Source organism: Lynx canadensis, chromosome A2, assembly GCF_007474595.2.
Source record: "Lynx canadensis isolate LIC74 chromosome A2, mLynCan4.pri.v2, whole genome shotgun sequence".
NCBI classification, from domain to species: Eukaryota; Metazoa; Chordata; class Mammalia; order Carnivora; family Felidae; genus Lynx; species Lynx canadensis.
Window position 1 is genome coordinate 132,169,142 of NC_044304.2, and position 20,238 is coordinate 132,189,379.

The window sequence follows — 20,238 nt, forward strand, 5'->3', positions numbered from 1 at the left end:
CCGGGGCCTTGGCTTTGAAGTGCGCGCGGAGCGGGCTGTGGCAGTTTCTTCTTTCCTTTCATTCCGGGTACTTTGGCAACCCTCAGTCACTGATAGGGCCCGTCTCGAAAGCCTCAAACCCTAAAAGTCCCAGGTCTGCGGCCCCTTCCTTTCAAGCTCCGCCCCGGCCGGCCCGCCGCCCAGCCCCACGCCGGTGACCCGGACGGAGCCACCACGAGGAAGCCCAAGAACTCCTGGGCCCAAGTGAGACAGGAGCCACGACAACAATGAAGAGTGAGAAAGACACTCGGCCTCTCTCCAGCCCAGGCCGCGGAGGCGCACACCGTGAAAAGAAAGGCCAATCAGCATTTTAACGCACGCTTGGGTCTCCCTGTCTCACTACCATGCACTTTTAACTCCCTGCCACCGAGGGCTTTGGATCCCTTCGAGGCTTTCTGCACTTCACGTGGAATCCCCTGTTTCATTTGCCAGCAGCTCCGTCTGCTGAGAGGACGTACTTTGGGGACTGCCAAGAAGCAGCAGACACAACTCGGCTTTGCCAATACAGCATACGGTTTTGTTCTCTCCTCCCTCCCCACCCCCTTCCTCGACGCGCCGTCTGGGCCGAGCGGGAGGAGGCGGAGCAGGAGGTGGGGAGAAGGGTGGGGGTGGGGGAAGATCTGGCGCAGAACAAACAAGTTCTCCAGCGAGTTGTTTACATAGCAGGTGGACCTGACGTCAGCCAGGAGGCTCCACTGCAAAGCCGAACAATATTCTGCTCCGCGTTTCCCCCTCCTTTAAAGAAGTTGGGGGTCCGGGGGAGATAGGTAGATGGGGGCGACAGGCATTCTAACCGGCTGGTTCCAAACCACTTTGGGGACCAACAACAACAACCAACAATAACAACGCAAAGTGAAACAAAACAAACAAGTGGCCCGGCAGTACTTCAGAATCCTCCGAGGCATCCCTTCCCCCACCCCGCCCCTCGGAGGAGAGGCGGCTCCGCGCGCAGTGTGTGTACAGTTTGCATTGCCAACAACACGCGCGCGCGCCCGGGTGCGCGCGCCCGCCAGCGCACACTCACACACATAGACACACATACAGACACACACACAGATCCGGGTGGGGGGAGCGGCAGCGCGAGACAGCGCGAGCCTCCGAGAAAGCGCGAGACACGCCGGCGCGTGCAGCTCCGCGGCGGCCGCTGCGCCCCGGCTCGAGCCCCGCGCCACCCGCAGCCCGCCCGCGAGCGCTCGTCCCGGTTATTTATGCGGCGGCCGCGTCTGCTGGCTGCGGCTTCCTCCGGCCCCCCCCAGGGCGCGCCCCCCACTCGTGGCAGCAGCTGCCGGGACTCGCTCGTGGGTGTGTTGTTTGGGGGCTTCTGCCTCGGCGCCGCGGGTGCCACCTCCCGGGACGCTGCCCAGGCGTCCCAGGTCGCGGTAAGTTTCTTCGCCCTCACTCTGGCGCGCTGCACCTCCGCACCCCACCCCGTCCCAGCCACCTCCACGCCGGGCCGGGCTGCGACTTTACTCTGCTGCGCGCTCCTCCCGCGGCGGCGGCGGCGGCGGCGGCGGCGGCGGCGGCGGCAAAGTTTAGCCCCAGCGGCTGCGCTTGGTGCGGCGGGGCGGGTGTGACATGTGTCAAATTTCGGCTCCGCGTCGGGGTCGCCTTCCGGACCTAACATCACCACTTGTTGTTCCTTTTCATTTTGCATTGTGATGGGGGAAGGGAGAATCGACAGAGGGGAGATTGCCTTTGGCTCACGTTTAATTTTTAGTTTTGAATATGCAAAATTTTGCCTCGTCCAGAGAGACCGCGGCTGGAGGAAAATGTGTGTCGAAACACCAGATGTGTGTTTGTTTACTCTTTTATTTTTATTGTTTGTTGTCTCTTCCTTCCCCTCCCTTCCCCCCTTCCCCTCTGGGAGGAGAAACAACAGTAAAAACATCTGGCGGTTGGAAGCACACTATTGATCCAACTGCTGACCTTTATTTACTCAATTGGGCAAGTGCATGCTGCTCGTCCGTCTCTAAGTTAGGCGCTTCGGCGTTCATTTAAGAAGTACTTTTCTGGGAACTAGAGGCGGAGAGGGGACACAACTGTTTCTCCAGTAAAGAAACTCCTGGCCCCTAGTGATGCTTCGGGATAATGGTGCATCTTGACTGCTGCCCCCATCACGCTCTTTCCCCTGTCCACAGCACGACCCGCTTCACCCGGGATCTGTCCTAGTCTTACTTTTACTCTGCTTTGGAAAGGTCTCCTCACTCTGGGCGTAGGTTTAGGGTGAACTCGCGCCTCCCGGTTCTTTAGGGAGGGAATGTGGGAGGGGCGCGGGCACCTTGCGGAGAAAGGGAGGGCTTCTCGCTTGGCTTTTACCTGTAAGTCGGTGGAGGCCCCTGGCGAGCGGAGGGCAGTCGGTAGCTGGGGGTTGGCTTTAACCCGGGCAGAGCTCGTGTCCCGACGGCCCTTCGCGCTCGCCGCGGCTCACGTGCGGCGGCGGCTGCACGGCAGGACCCACTGGGTGGCCGGGCGCGCCGCCCGCGTGCCTACCGCGCGCGTCTCCCCGCCCTGGAGGCCAGGACGCGCCCCGACATCCCGACCTCTGGGCGAGCGTCGTTGTGGACCCTCGCTTGTTGAGGGCGTTTGGGCCCGTCTAGAGCAGGGAGGAGAAGTTGCCCTACTATCCTCAGACTCTGAGATCTCTTAGGTAAGTCTCTCAGGGCACCTGGCGCGTGGGGTGACACCGATTAGGAGGGACCAGAGGGTAAAGACACGTGCGAGCCTGGGGCTTTTGAGAGCGCAACCGGTGCAAGTTTTGCATAGGGACGACTCCAGGGAGGCCGAACTGGACACTGGCTCCTCAGACTCCGGAATCCCCAAGGAACGAGACCCCATCTGTGTATTTGTTTATTCGGCTTTTTAACCAACAGATTTAAACCACTTAATGGACAGCTGCTATCTGTAATGCTTATCCCCCCCCTCCCCCATTTTCTCTCACCACATGTTGCAGTCCAGTCAGTTTCTTGGTCTTGAGGATTATTCCTCGAGTACTGTTTGCTCCCAGGTGGGCTGGCATTCCGGACGTGGCCTGGGTGAGTGCTGAGGACTGGCCGGAGGGAAAAAGGGTGTGAGAGACCTGTGGGAGTGTGTAAGATGTGTACATATATAGTCATCATGGATTCAGAAGTGCTTAAAGAGCTACCTCCGCAACATGCCCAGAGTCTATTTGGAAGAATAATTAAGTAGTAGCAGGTAAGCCGAGGGGAGAAAGTGACGCCCTGGTGTCAAGTAGCTGAAGTGGGACGTTTTCCAACTGGAAGTATTTGGAGAGATTAACTTTTAGAAAACAAAAGTTTGCCTGGAAGGCACCTCTTTGCATGCTCTCCTAACTCAAATAGTTTGGTTAGGCAGCCTCGGAGACAGGAGGGGTGTGTTTAATAGCAAGTCTATGTCACAGGTCAACACTGAAGCCAAGATGAGCTTTTAGATACTCTCCTCTTCAATCTTGCATCGTGCCGTACCTTGGGAAATGTTTTATGTTGTCAAGGGGCCTGTTTATCTTTTCTGTCACTATGAGTTATGGATAAGTATATTCTCGGTGTACTGGAATTTTAAAATGTAGTGTTTGTTTAATACTGTTAATTAATTTACAGTTTGGATTTATTTGTGTATACCATTAATAAAGTGGGTATAAAGTTATGTATGTGATGATCATTAGGGTCCTAAGATTTCATTTTAGTTTAGAAGCTTTTTAAAAGTCATTTTTTCTTTCCTTCTTTCCTTCCCCTCTCCCATCCTCCCAGTTTTGTTACTTAAGGAGACCCAGGTTCAGTCCTTGTTCAATTCACTACTTCCTTAAGAACCCCACTATTTCATTGTTACCCAAAACTGAGTGGAATAAGTGTTTAATTGTGATTGAGTTACTAACTTTTAAAGAGGAGACTGGAAACCTGATGATACATCACTGTAGGTAAGTGAGGGAGGACACTCCATTTTAAAAGATCATCCAAAAGTTCACGTTTCAGTACAAGAATGCAAGAATTTTTAAGAGTATTTTCTTTATAATTCAATTTAAGGAGTGCAGTACATGCTTTCTTTTTATATACAGATAACTAAAATGTTACAATTGCACTACAGTGGATATAGAATAATCAAAAGAAATTATATACAAATAACAATTATGAACTATTCTTAACTGTTTTTCAAAATTCCTCAACTTGCATTTTGAGATTTAGAGTGATGGACATTTTAGAATTGAATATTGTTTTCATAGAGTTCATACTCTGGAGTGGAAAGAGACCTTTAATCACATTATGACATGACTAGATTTATTAATGGTTGTATCTAAGTAAACTGTCATTGAGGTTTTATTTATTTGCACTGGTGATAGTACAGTGGTTTTGCTTTTACAAATAAAATAAAATGAATCCTTGTAATATTCTAGAAACCTAAATAGGGGGAAATTGTTGTATGTGGCACACTGTAAAAATAGGAAAAAAGGTGAACATTAAATTTACAGATAACTTGTAATGAGAAGTTCTATTCCTTTTGTACAAGCAAAAATTTAAAAACACAAACCAATTCTCTTTGTAGAGCTATTAGAATTATACTTTATGAAAGTATATTTAAATATGTGAAAATATCTTCATGGTTTGACTGAGACTCATAGGGCATATAACAGTATAATGAACATAGCCAGACAAATTTACCAGACATTTTTATTTCAAGAGAAAATGTGAGGGATACAGAACTCAATTACATAAAGGGCATATTATTTGTGATATTTTTAAGGATTTATAGCTGGCTGTGCCTCATCACCCTTGTCTATTTCTGTGTTGATAGTCTCATGTTAGATCAGCTATTAGTTGTAATACTGATACAAAACTGAATGATGGAAGTGGTCACGTATTTTCTACCTCTCTAAATTAAATCAGAAAGAAGCATTGACTTGTAAGAGAATGTCACTGAGAAGTTCTCTTGACATCATTGTTGCTAGACAAAATTGCAAACCACCACTGAATTCAGAAATAACAACAATTTCATTGCAATTACTGAATACTAATTCTTGGCACACTCACACTGTTTTTTTTTTTTTTCCCCTTTAACTTTGTGGTAGATGGGAGTACTCTTAGTGATAAATGAATGGATCCAAAATGTTCTAACCAGTGCCCAGATTCACACTGCCCTTTAAATAAAGAAAGGCTGTTTCTTAAATTAGGCCCAGTGAGAGCTTAAGGTTTACGTAGACTTTTCAAAGTAAGCTTACTTATGTACCCCCTAATTTGTGGAGTTCTAACAAACTTGATCAGACCCAACCCAAAATGATAACTGCTTATTTTCTTAAGAGTCTGAAAAAGCAATACAGGTGCTTACAACTTGCCTTAAACATACTGCAGTATTTATGATCCACAGATAATCTAGTGCCTAATTCAAATGTTATATGCCATAGTTTAGTTCTGTTTTTTCTTTAGATGACATAAATATTTTCCTAGATCCAACTGTGTATTTCTTAATATACTTGGTTTCCAGTCCTATAACTTCCATAGTCTGTATAAAGTACTTTAAGTTCTTAGGTCTTTTTTTTTTCCCCCATGTGGCTTGAGTCATGTTCATTGATTTTTTTATGGAGTTGTTCCAGAAATTTAGCATCTTCATTTGTTTTTCAGAACTTCCAGGTGGACCCCATTACTGTGTTTTTCAGCTCCCTAACTAGGTATAGTTTGGGGAGTTGTCTAAAAGTACCATTACTTTTTTTTTTAAGTCCCACATTGTTTATGTGAAAATTCATTACTATTGAATTACATAAATACTCATATGGTAGAATATTTTTTTCCTGTAGAATATTCTTTCCTTGTAGGTATTCTTACGTATTAAAATAAATGGGCATTTACTTCCACTTGCTGATTTACTTTTGTCTTGTCATTACCTCTGATGTATTTTTGTATATATTCTTTTGCTCTGCTCAGTGTATTTATCCATCCCCCTCCCCCAAATTTCTAGACAAAACAAAAAAGGGAATAACGTTGGTGAAATATAAAGAAATATTGTGACTAATTAAGAGGTTAGTGTTAGAACATTGAGATACTGGAGAGAGGTCCTTAAAGAAGATTTAGATTCATAATGTTCCAACACTATTCATATTAAAATGAAAAGTAAACCTATATATATGTGGTGACTTATTTTCAGTATTTACTAAAACTGTTTTTTCTCTAAATAGATGCTTCAGCAGTTTGCCGTTTTCTCAAATGCGGCATTGTTAAGAGTTGGCCTAATTCTTAGGAGAATAATGTTAACTTTGTAATTGGAGTGACTAGGAATTTGTGTTTATCTATACAGGTTTTTGCCAGGCAGCTAAATTAAGAGTATCATGGCTCAAAAATGAGCTATAATGGTATCACCCCTGTTTCACTTTGAACCCTAATACTTTTTCATTTTGTAATTATTAACTTTGCTTACTCCTTACTGTATTTCTTCACCTGTCAACTTGCTTTCTATGAACAACTGAAATTCTAAATTACACTTGCTTATATAATTTTATCTAAAATTTTATTTAAAATGCATTTTCTCTGTGAATTATCTATGAAGGGCCAGGATCTAAGCCTTTTAAATTCCTTGATATTTGAAATATGTGTTCTTGGACCTATACTCTACCAATATAAGTCTGTTTCCCATTCAGTTGTATACCTCCCTCTTCCTTCAATCCACCAAGGACTTCTAGAATATACTTTCCCATTATATTGATAAATATGTCTTCATTCCTGTCTCTGTGGCAAATTATTTTTATTAGCAAAGGCAAATAAAATTTAAATGTTGTAAAAGTATATGGCTGTGAAGCAAATGAATCCCCAGGGGTTTAAAAGCTCTCAGCAGTTTTAGTTTATTAATGTTGCTTAATTTCTCTTGATTTCTATCTTGGAAGGCTTAAAATATACTATGTGGATGATAATGTTGATTTAAAATTTATTTAAGTTTTTAGTGTTTCTTTTTAAAGATCTATCTAACATAAGCCTAAAAGATTTATGCCATGAGAATGTTACACTTTTTTTTTTTAAAGGAAGTTAAGGAAATTTACTTTGAGTTCCTCAAATAAAGCATACTACTAGAAATAGTGTAAAGTTTTTCTGGTATTCATTTCTTTCTTAACTTTTATAATGGCATTTTCTGTCAAAGTTTTTTGTATTATTTTAGTTTTGTATCATTTTGGTAGACATACACAGCTACACCATCATTTTACAACTTTATCTCAATTTAAGAAAAAAACAAACTTTCTTAAAGTGAATTTTAGGGGGTAAGAAAAAAATCAGCGGTAGACATATTTCAGAGAAAGCATTTATAAAATTTCTCACTGGCAGATAGCGAGGAGAAACTTATAGTACACTAATCCAAATAGCTTAACATCTTAGCATATGTAGACTGTCATAAAATCATCTCATTTAAAAAAAAAAAGATCCCCAACATCTTTAAGGACTATTCCTCACCATTACTTCACCCAAAGTTATGTTCCAGGATTTAGTTGATCTATATCTGTATGCCTGTAGCTAACTCTTCACTTCCTTTTTTGTCGTCCCACCCCCCTTTCTGAGTCTGCCTTTAGTTTAGGTAAGTGCCTCCCCTCATCCCCCAAGCTCGTTTTATACATCTAGTTACTACCACCACTGGTACCAATCTGATCAGGTAGACCATCATCTCCTACCTGAGTTGTTGGCAGTAGCTATTTATTTATCTCCCTTCTTCTCTCTCTAGGCAACACAGTCCGTTCTCCACACAGCAGAGTGATCTTTTAAAAATATGTGATTATGTCACTCTTTTCTATAAACCGCCCAATAGCTTATGTCCCTGAGAATAAAAGACAAAGACCTTACATAAGTCCATGTTATTTGACCCCTGTTACCTATCTGACATTCTTTCCTAACATTTTCCTCTTATTCAGTCAACTCTAGACATACTGGCTTCCTTGATATTTCTCAAAACAGGATAAGCTGATTCCCACCACAGATTTTTTTCTGTGTTCTCTGTCTGAAATGCTCTACACTCAGATATCTTCATGAAGTTCATGTCTCTGCTCAAACATACCCTTTTTAGAGAAGCCTTCTCTGACTGTCGTATATAAAATAACAAATACTCATTAATCATGCGTTGTCACCTTTACCCAACATTAGTTTTCCCCACAGCACCATCATCAGCTGACATTTTAAAAAGTTGTTTATTTATCACGTTTTCCTGATGAGAAAGTGTATTGCAGGGAGCCAAGGATTTTGTGTGTTCACCGTTCTAATCCAATGCATAGAACAGTGCTTGGCACTAGGTAGCAGCTATAAAACTAAATATTGAATGAAAGAATGGATGAGTTGTCAGAGGGCCAAGAAATTACTTCTGTCTATATCATTAGCTCACTTTTTGTGTAGCTGCAATTGCTTTTCACCTTCCTTTTTCCTTTTCACTTATTTTATACCATGTCACATTTGGTATACCATGTTCACTACTGTATTGACCAAGGCATGGCTCCCCTCTCAGGTGGATACACTTCAAGTTCAATATTTTCCATCTCTATTTTATTCTGATCTGAGAAACAATAGTATACTTAGCTTTTGAAAGGTGTGAATGGATGTTTTTCTTTCTGGGCAACAACAAATGCTCAATAGTTGAGTGCTTACATGTAATAATACTTAGGACAGTCCAAATGACGTTTCATCATATATTTCATAATCACATCTTAATATGAATAATATAAATAATGTCTATAGATATTTCTAATGGCTACATTATGAACACAACATTGGCATACCAAGTATTTCTGAGATTGTCTGTGGGGAAGAATAGGAGGAAATGGGTTAAGCCAAGGTCTCTTCTGAAAACCTTTAGATTTAGATGGCTTTCCTCTCTGTGTTGGCACACACACCATAAGTTTACAACTTCTCTTTTGCCTCATTCTTTCAGCATCTACACTTAAACAGAGCAGATTGAGTACTTATGAGTTTTGGAAGGTCCATCCCTCCAAATTTAAAATCTCACTCTTGAGCTTGCCCAAATTGCTTTTGGACATCTATAACTAAGGTATGAATAAGTGATACAGCTCTCCGTAAAACATCATACAGATTCACAGATTCTTTTGCTTTTTAAGTTTTTATTTAAATTCCACTTAGTTAACATACAGTATAGTACTAGTTTCAGGTGTACTGTGTCACTATAGTCAATACTTCCATTCAGCCCCCAGTGCTCCTCACAAGTATACTGCATAATCCCCATTGATTTTTTTCTTCCAAACCTAATGCTCTATAGATCTCCTTCCCACATGTTATGTCCATATTTGGAATATGCAGTAACTCGTTCAGGAATTTTATTTGAAATACCTTGAGAATAGAGAAACGCATTTATCATCTTTTGTATTGATGTTAAAGGAGGAGGTCCTCTTTGCCTCTTCTCATTTTTCTTTTTCTCTCTTCCTTCCTCCAGACTGAATTATGAAATCTTTCAACATCATTCTGATATTTTATTATACCATCAGTGAATATGTAGCCCTCGGAAAACTGTGAAGCAAGGCAAAGTGGGCTTTTGTTACATAATTACCCCAGTTTCCCCTTTAAAAAAAATTACTAACTTCTCCTCCTCTTCTCCTGCTCCTTAGACACCCAGTGCCCTCCATGCTGCCATTTGGCTACTCCAAGTTCCAATCCTTTCCTTGTCTTGAGAAGGAAATTTTGTATTAAAGTACTTCTTTAGTAATAATGCATTTTAGAATGCGAATGAAGATAGATCCTTCTGGAAAGTATAATTATTACCACAGCTAGTAAAATAGCTGCTTGGTTTACTATGCAGAGTTCCATGGTAAGTGCCAGGAGACCTGCATTCTGGAACTTGGTCTGTCTGTAACTGTTGTGTGATGGTGGGTGGGTTAGTTCCTCCAAAATGAAAAGGAGCATGAATTAGTTTTTAGGTTACTTTCAATTCAAATCTTTTTTGAAATATGTAGAATCAAATATGAAGCTATGAATCAAATTTGAAGCTTCAAAATTGAAGCTATGAATTTGTCCTTACTACCATAAACACACACATAAGAATGAATGGAAGAAAACGACCACTTCCTAAAATGAAAACAATTAAAACTAATTAAAACTAACAATTACCACACGTAACTTTGCTTATGAAGCTCAGGGGGGCTCAGTTAAAATTTAAGAGTAATTTTTTCTACTATTGTAGTGCATTGGGCATTTTCACACCGCTTCCCCCCATCTCCGTCAGGAATGGAGCCTCCTCTTGTTTAACCAGAAAGCTCACACTTCAGAGAAGGGAGAGTGCATGTGAGGGTGATCATGCTTGGGTTAAGAAGAATAAATAACCACCTGGCATTCTCTCCCCTGAGGTGCGTCATTAACTTTCCCCAATATTAATTTCTTCACAATTTTGCCTGGTCCTGTGCTCATTCATATATTTAGCTCGAAGTGTCACCAGTCCAGAAATAAGATGTGGAGTTGGATAAGCTGTTTGATAAACTTTGTCTTTTAAAATTAGAGCTCCCCTTTTTGATGGACTTCACACACACAGACATACATTTTTAGAACCCACATAAAATGTCGGGCTGCCACATGGTCCAGCCTATGCATTGTGCGGCATTAAAGGAAACACAACTCCCAGCTGTAGGAATACTACATGTCTTTGCTGTAGTTTGGCTTAAAGGGAGTGACACGGTTTTATACAGTGTGCCACATAGGAAGTTTTGCCCCAAATCTCTTGAGGCGTCTTTCTTCTTCTCCTGGGCACTGCTAAAAAGTTTTTAGAGCCTCATCTAGATCATTCCTCTATTGCTTTGCTGCCCCATCCCCCAGTTGTGCAGCACATACATCATATCAACTATACACACCCCGTGGAGTGTGCCATCCAATGCAAAGTGTGGTCCCTTTCTTTATTCTGGCTGCTTTTCTTGTGGCGATCAAGGTTTGTCTTTATGCAGACGAACAAGGAGAACAGCAACAAAGCATTCTTCTCTGAATGTAAAGGATTATAAATTGTGGTAGGTTTTAGCTGTGATGTAAGCTTGCAGACGTTCCCATTTCAATTTTACCTTGTCATATGTTACTGAGAATGCATATTCCTGTAACTAAAAATATAATTCATTGGACGGCTTGACTTTGTATTGTCCCATATACCACAATTTTAAATCTATAATTTTGATCAATTTGTAATATTTCTTTCTTTCTGGAAAAGTATCCTTTTAAGTGAAGTTCTAATTCTTTGCTGTTTTGTAATTTTTAAGAATGTCAAACTATCCCACGCCCTACATGTCTGTTGCTCCTACCGTTCCACAAACAGAAGAAAGGCAATGTCATTTGTTATGTCTATTGGTATTTGATTTTACAAATCTATTCTCTTTGGTATCCTTCTGATTGTATTGTGAAAATATGTTGTTTCCACTAGGCTGCAACAGTGCCGGATTCTAAAATATGACTAAGTACATGCTTACTCATATTACTATATTAAAAGGAATATTGTTGTTACAAGTTTTGTTTTTATTTTGAGAGACAACTTGTTTTTCTGACTATATAAGATCAAATTTTAAGTGCAGATGTACAATGAAAGAGAATATATGGTAACAAGCTATGAATACATAACTAACAAAAATATTTAATGTTTATTTTCTTATTTCTAGGATTATGTTTCTTATGAGAGTATGTTTAAGAGATGGAATGTGGATGAATAATTTTATTTTTACATGTGAACTCTTCATTGGAAGTAAAAATGTATTTGATTGTTTTTAAAAACCTATTTGGCTATACATTTGACATTTCACTCTAAAAATAAAGTATTGGTGGGACACCTGCATGGCTCAGTTGGCTGAATGTCCAACTCTTGATTTCGGCTCAGGTCACGATCTCATTGTTGGTGGGTTTGAGCCCCGCATTGGGTTCTGTGCTGATGGTGCAGAGCCTGCTCGGGATTCTCTCTCTCCATCTCTCTCTCTGCCCTTCCCCCACTTGTGTGCTCGCTCTCTCTTTCTTTCTCAAATTAATAAAATAAAATTTTAAAGCATAATAAGATATTGGTTATCATACTGTAGGAATGATTCTGGTAATTTTTTCTCCTTTTATTGTGTCTTATTAATGACACACTATTTTAATTATTTATCTTTATAAAATTATTTTAAGCTCTTTAGTTTCTTTCTATTTTTAATTAAAGATAATTTACGTATGGCAAAATTAACCCCTTTTTAGTGTAAAGTTCTGTATATTTTAACAAAATCATGTTACAAAATTTTTCCATATGGTTTTTAGTCAGCCTTTTTTCCTCATCTTCCAGGCCCTGGTAACCATTGATCTGTTTTCTGTCCCTATAGTTTTGTTCTCTCAAGTCTGCTTTTTTTTTTTTTTTAAGGCAAATTTTACACTGTATAAATTTATGGTGTCTAGTGTGTTACTTTGATGTGTTTATATATCATAACATGATTGCCATTGTAGTGACATTTATCACATTACATAACTGTAGTGCCACATTGTTGTCTATATCCCATATACATTAGATCTCTATGACTTGTTTATAAGCAAGTTGCAAGTTTGTACCCTTAAGTGACATTAATCTTAATCCCTAACACCCCATCCCAGAGTAACCACCATTTTAGTTGGTGTTTTATAAGTGTGACTTTTTCAGATTGTATGTAAGAATCAGTACTTGTCTTTGACTTATCTCACTTAGCATAATGTGCTCAGGGTCCACCCATGCTGTCACAAGTGGCAAGATACCCTCCTCTCCTATGGCTGAATAATATTCCATTGTATACATATACCACATTCAAGTCTATCTTATAAATAGAATCATACAGTGTGTAGCCTTTGAGTTAGGCTTCTTTCACTTTAACTGTATACATAATGCATATATGCACATATAATACCTTGGTCTTGCATATAGTGATGCAAATGAATAATGCATATGAGATTCATTTATATTGTTGTGGTGTATCATGTTTGCCTTTGCAATAATGCAGTTGCTTGTTCCTGTCATAATTTTTTCTGAGTTTAGAATTCTCTCATTTTTCATTCAAATATATTTTTATTTATTTTTTTAATTACATTTTTATATAGCCTCAGATTTTATTTTGCTTTATAAGTTGGCATGGCTTATAAGTAAGAGACTTTACTGGGAGGTCATTTCTAAAAATTAATTTTGGGGTCTTCACCATAGTTCTCTTCCCTCATTCCTGCTCCCACCCCCAGTCTCTCTTGCTTTCAAACTTGCTTTCCTTGTTTCCACAGGAGTTCACTGGTCATGTCTTTTCACTCCTTGTCATCCATTTGATTGGAAGATCTAAGATCCATTCAGGTAGCTAGTTCTTAAAGAAGAAAGAAGTTTGTCATCAGTTGTTTCATAATGTTTTGTCATTTATTCATTCACTTGTTTATTCCTCAGTTACTGATCATCCACCAATTTATGCAAATGGCAAAAGAAGTAAGAAGAATCTAAGAATCCTAGAAATAAAAAGATCCTTCCAGATCATGAAATTCATTTTCCATTCTCCCTTCCAAGTCAGATGGGAAACGGGGCTAGGGTTTACTCTCCAGGAGCCTCTGTCAAATTGCCAATGGCCTGTAGTGTATGGAAAGGGAACAATCAAAGAGGTAAATCAGAGAGGCAGGTTGGGTTGCTAAGAACAAATTGTCAGTTTGAAGGGGCTAGCTGGGCTGAAATGGAACAGAAACCAGGGAGTGAAAGACAGGAGTGAAAATAGACAAGAAGCCTGGAGTAACTTCCTGTGCAATGGCTTTTTTTCAGACAAGAAGTGAGCAGTGAAAAGACTTCTGAATGTGAAGGAGGTAGTCCCCAAGGCCATAAACCTGGCAAGTGGCTTTCAAAAACTTCCACGAATGAAAAGTTTGTTATCTTTACATCCAAGATTTGAAAAACTTTAATTGTTAAAAAGTTCTTCCTTACGTTGAATTGGGATCAGTTAGCCATTGTTTCCAGCTCTACCCTTTCGATTTACACAGAGTATTTCACGTTGATAACTTTGTAGATGTCTGAAAGTTTTCATTTCTAATAAATCTTTCCTTTCTTAGGCTAAAGAAGTCAAGTTTCTTCTGTTATACCTTATATAATATTTGGATGTATTTCATTCCTCACAGTTCTGATAACTCTCCTCTGGGTATGCTTCTGTTTGCCAAAGTTTTCCTTTAAAATGTACCCAGAGCTAAATACCAAACCAAGGGTGTTGCCTGACCAACATAGAACACATTGAAAATTTGTCTCCATTTTTTTCCTTCAATCTAATAGCGACTCATTTTTTTTAGTCATGTTACATTTTTACTAAATTTTTAATTAATTTTAGATAAGTTGCATGAATGTACAATTTGAAGAGTTTATTTTAAAAATAGGATTTATATGTCTTTTAAATTCTTTGTTTCTTTCTTTGTTTCTTTCTTTGTTTCTTTCTTTGTTTCTTTCTTTGTTTCTTTGTTTCTTTCTTTTGGAGAGAGGAAGAGCACAAGTAGGGGAGAAGGGCGGGGGGGTGGAGAGAGAGAGAGAGAGAGAGAGAAAGAGAGAGAGAGAGAGAATCTTAAGCAGGCTGCACATGGAGCCTGATGTGGGGCTTGATTCTATGACCCTAGAATCATGACCTGAGTGGAAATCAAGAGTTGGACGCTCAACGGACTGAGCCACCCAGGCACCCTTTAAATTCTTCTTTTATAGTTCAGTTATTCAACATGTCAGGATCTAAAAAAAAATTCCTGATTCTATTATCTTTGTTAGCAATTGTGTCATCCATAATCTTGATTAATACATTTTATAGCTCTATTCAATTATTTATAAAAATATTGAGCAGAACAGGGTTAAGAATGGAACTAAAGTTAGTGAACGTGGAGTCTTTCACTTATCATTGATCCTTTGGATGTGATTATTTACCCACCTATATACATTTGAAATTAATCATAATAATGGCTAGCATTCTTTGAGCAGTTAGTTTCAATAAGCATTCTCTAATCAGTTTGTGTGCATTAATTCATTTAATCTTCATGATACCTCTATAAAGAGGTACTGTTATTTTCCCATTTTACAAATGGCAAAGCTGAGTTGTGGAGGATATGAAATTTTATTCTATTTGCAGGTTAACAAATTAGCCAGCCAGTGCTTTATAGATGCTTGTGGAAGACACACAACTTTGGGGTCAGAGACAGAGCTTTATTACCTCTGGTACAGTCAGCAGTGTGAGTTTTTTGTTTTTTGTTTTGGTTGCTTGTCCCCCTGTCCCACTCCGTCCCACAGGAGTTCTGTAGAGTGGCTCAGATTCATGCTGCACACTTGGTGAGTTGTATCACCCATGATGAATGCCAAGTTTAGGAACCCAGATCTTTTATAATGGGCTGTAAGTAAACTTTTCTTTTGTTCCATAGGGAGATACTATTTCTGTCTTCAAAGGCTATTTGCTATACAAACATTTGTGGAAAGACAGTCCAGAACAAAAACTGCCAGTGCCTTTGCTCACAAAACATGCAGACACTTCAGAGACCCATGAAATTTGCCTCTTATCCCAGATATTAAGAAATTTCCCCAAAGTTACACAAATAGTAAGTGGATTACCCCAAGTTGGCCATGAGAGACTTTTCTCTATATTTTTCTTGGTCCAGCTATTATACAGCTAATGCATTTCTTTGATTCACTCATATAGTAGTGTGTCAGAAAAGGAAACAAGGTTTGGCATGGCTTATTTTTAACAAATCCATGGCAGGTTTTTTAAAAAAAAAAATTTAAGTGCTCACAAACCATCTGTTTAGTAACCTGTTCTAGTTTTGTTGGGGAATAATGTCAAGATCACTGATCTTCATTTTCTAGAATCCTTTTACCTTAAAAAAATAAAACAGTATTTGCCCCTCTTAGGTGCTATGTCCTCTCTCCTGTTATTTGTAACTTTTTCAAGGTTATCAGCTATCATTCTGTTATAACATTTACTTTTTAATACCCTGAGATTGTAATCCGTTGGTCATGTATACATGAACTTATTTACAGTGACTCATTGTTCTCTTATTAATTCCTGAGCTTTGAATCTTTATTAATCATATTTGATTTTCCATTTTAGGTTTCAACATATTCCTTTTTGGTGGAGAATGTAAAAACCACCTAAGATTCATCTCAGTTATCTGATAGTATACCACGGTCATCAGACAGTAGGCTCATGTCTTCTTTAACATTTTTTCCAGTATCTAAATAAGATCTTGAAGTGTTCTTAGATTGTTTGAGGGTTTGGAGGGGGTTGCTTCAGCCCATTTCAAGTATTTATTAAAGCTTTGGGTCATGTTTCTGGACTGTTCCTTGCTATGGTAATATTACTTATGAGGTCAAATAATGCCTGTGTAACTCTGATTTTTTAGCTATTTTCTAATTTTTTTTTCCTCTTTTATACTGCCTTCTCAGGCTGACTGTAGGGCCATAAGTGCACTTTCAGTAATTCATAATTTCAGTAGATATTTATCCCAAGCCATTTCTTATTGGCCAAGCTGTCATATATATGAGGAGCTGGCAAATTTTTTCTGTAAAAGACTAGAGAGTAAATATAAGTTCAGTGGGCCATTGGTCTCTGCCGCAGTCGTTCAACTCTGCCATTGTAGTATACAATGGACAACATGAACAATATTGAACAATATTGTTATGAACAATAACTAAGAATGTGGCTGTGTGACAGTAAGGTTTGTTTATATACACTAAAGTTTGCATTTTCATGTTTCATATTTCATATTTTCATATTTCACAAAATATTCTTTTGATTTTTATTCAACCATTTGAAACTGTAAAAACCATTCTTACCTAACAGACTATCCAAAATCAGGCTCTGAGTCACATTTAGCCTATCGACTATATTTTGCTACACACACAGACACACACACACACACAGTTATTCATATAAATATAGACTTATCGTTTTTACTTCCGTTACAAAAATCCATGCCACATTTATTCACTGGCTTGGAATTATGACCTTAAAATTGACATGGACTTCTAAGAGTTCTGTGACAAAATCTTTCATGATAGTTCTTCCCTTTTCATTGCTATTAAGGTCAAAGTAGTAATTTTCCTCATTGCTTTTTAAGCCTTCAGAGAGAAGAAATTATTTGTATGTCAGTAATTTATTAGGTGCTCAATATTGTCATTATTAGTATCACAGTATAAATCTAGATAATAAAGTACAGTGACCAGCCGAGTCATCAAAGGGTCTAGGTAGTGAACCAAGAATGTCTTTCACATTTTTCAGAGGTCAGGGCAAAACAAAGATGTCAGGAAGGTTCTGAGACAGGTAGAAGAGTCATGAATCATGAAGAATCACAACCAGTAGAGGCAACTTTAGTTTGAGACAAAGCTTTGGCACAACCAGAACCTTTTCTATACACTGGTAAGTGAGGATATGGGCGGACCAAACGTGAGGATACAGTTAGATGTAGAGTGATGTAGATTAGATTACAGATTAGATGTAGAGTGAAGTCTTTGGCTGGAGTGTCAAATTTGAAAACTGGTCACATCAGTGCCCTCCATCAGTCAGATGACTGTTTAACTAGGTTTGCTCCTGTGTCTTTGCATAAAGAGGATTTCCTACTATATTTACTTATGGTGACCCTGTAACTAGGTTTTTCTGCTTATGTGTTCTGGCATTTCTTTATTTGTATTTTTTAAGTTAACTAAAGCTAATCTTGCAGAGTCTGTCTTGGGGAGTGCTTCTGTTCTTATTTTTGGTGTAAACTTTGTAGATTACATAGTTTCAGCTGGAGGAGATGAGAAGATGGATGAAAAGACTAAGAATGAGGAATAGTTCTTTTCCTTGATGTTCTTTCTTCCTTGCTATGGGCAAGTCCACAAATCTCAGTAGCTAGTAGACTGCCAGAATCTTTTTTTTTCCTTCAGAATACACATCTCTCTTTTTGACAGGAGGCCTGATTTCAGGTAACATTTGTTGCTTTATCATATGAAAGAGTTGTGTATTGAACAACATCATTTCTTTATTTTTTTTCTTGGAATTTTAATCCTTTTTTGTTTCCACTGTTCACTGTTTTGAATAAGCAGTTTGTGATTTTTGATGCCCACCTAACTCAAAATACCCTTTCCTCCTAACATTTCCCTGTGACCTCATCTTGAATTCTCCTTGTTTTCTGTAACCTAAAGGTACTTATGTGAACTATTTTCTTACCATTTTAAGGCATAGAGAACATTCCTCTGTCTCATGATACTGTATTTCCTTGTGAAATATTTTAGTTCAGAATTATATGAATGTTATATTTCTGAGTATTAAAAATTTTTGGTTTGCTGGCCTAGGTGGTTGCCATCATCTTGAATGAGAGCCCTTTTGAAAAGAATGTACTGCTTTACCAAAGTCATCATCAGAATCACTTTCAGAAGAGAGAGGTTTCAAATAAAGCAAGAAAAATACAGGCAAATCTCTTTTAGAGTTAAGACAACAATAAGTGAAATATTTATGAGCCAGGGCTTGGCTGTAAGAGAAAATACAGACAAGACTGTGGTTTCATTACATTACTTACAGGATTTGTGTGACCTAAAAAAAAACGGAAAGTGCAAAAAGACCTAATGCAGCCAGGTATGGGGGCTGCTGGGATATGCATCGCTAATGAACTATTCTGGTCTTCCTCAGAGAGTGAGGTGTTCTTTTGATGTTTTTTGAAAATGTTAATTGCGAATGATGAAATACAACTGGAGGAAAAAAATACTGTTCGATGACATAGCTGATATAAATTTAAGACAACTTTAGTTAAAAAACTATTAATATGTATATTTGTAACTTTATTTCTGTAAATAAAGAGCTATACTGTTATTTGTGGCTTTTAATCCCATTTTCAACAAAACATTTAGTCATTTTGACTAGTTCTTAATTTAAATTTCAGTAAGTGGTGGTAAAAGTTAAAGTAAGTTTAGAGTGTTTTTGAATGTGGCAGTTGAATGCTCCTCTGGAAACTACCTAGGTAAAGTAGGACACACCAAGCTAAGTACATTATTAGTTGAGGAAATTGTCTTTACTGCTGGAAGTTAGAAACACTTATTCAAATAGAGATCTAATATATTTGCACGTGGTAAGTTTATAAAATGTTTTAGATGAAGCTGTTGTGGATGTATAAATGTATAAGTAAGTGAAAAATTCGTTTGAGATAATTTTGCTGGTTATAAGAATTATTTGGGGAAAGCTGTTAAAATGCTTATTTGCAGGTCTGACATGAATTACTCTGACTCGGTAGTCTGGAGAGGGGTTGGGGTTAGGAGTCTGCATTTTTAGAAAATATCGTACATGATTTAAATAAGGTGGTATGAAGACCATGCTTTTGGAAACAGTGGAGTAAAATATTATATGGCATTTCTAAAGCATTTTTGGGGGGAATATAGGGAATCAAAATGAAACCCAAACTCTACTGGTCATCAGAAATAAAATTGTGACTTAGAATATAAAATATATAACTATTCCTATGAGAGTACATTAATAATCTCTAAAGATCTAATGAAGAGTTTTACTTCTGGTATTTTTCTTGATCCAGTGAGCATTTTGAATTACTATTACTCATCTGAAAACAAAACTACAATGTCACCTCCGGAAAACAAATTGTAGGAAGGAGAGAATACTCTGTCCTCTAAAGACAGAGACAAAGAAGTTTGGGGGGGGGCGGGGGGGAAGAGAGAGAGTAAGAGAGAGAGAAAAATATAGGTAGAAGTAGTTGTGTTGGGTACGCATTTAAAGCCTGGGATGTTGGTCAAGTTGTGTGTAAGTTGCTTCCGTGACATTTCAGTTGCAGTAAGGTTTGCTTTTGCTTCATTGAGCTCAACTTATGCATTATCAAAGTGGTTGGCTTAAAATTACAGAAAATAAAATGAAGATTATCTAAAGAATTTCAGTAAGTCTTTTTCAGTCAAATATATTTGAAGCGTGGTAAGCCATCCACAGTTTGTCAGTTGGCTATTTGGAATTGGGAGTAATAATTCTCACAGAAAGAGAATATTCTAAACATTGATTAATTTACAATGGGAAAATTGATAGGAAATTATGTTCTAATACTGTCTTGAATACAGAGAATTGATTTAGCTTATTTATTTTAAATGCTTGTGGTTTGTACAGCCTAGTTCAAGAAACTCTTCCCAGTCAGCTCTGGGATGTTTTTTGTTTTGCAAATTCTCCACCTCCTCAGAGAAGGTCTTAAATCACCTGGTTTCTTTCTGAACCTAGTTCCTCCAGCCTCCCTCAGGAAATGGGTCTTCTCATACAGTTGACAGAAAGAAAGAATTTGTAATTTGAGG

General features: G+C 38.7%; 1 protein-coding gene across 1 annotated transcript in view; it reads left to right on the forward strand.

Annotated features, from left to right (window-relative positions):
• Positions 1 to 1,340: 1,340 nt before the first annotated feature.
• FOXP2 (forkhead box P2) overlaps positions 1,341 to 20,238 on the forward strand; it is a 564,152-nt gene continuing 545,254 nt past the window's right edge. The window contains exon 1 of the mRNA XM_032592431.1: positions 1,341 to 1,418. The gene's annotated coding sequence lies outside the window, so the exon portion shown is untranslated. The remainder of the gene's footprint in view (positions 1,419 to 20,238) is intronic.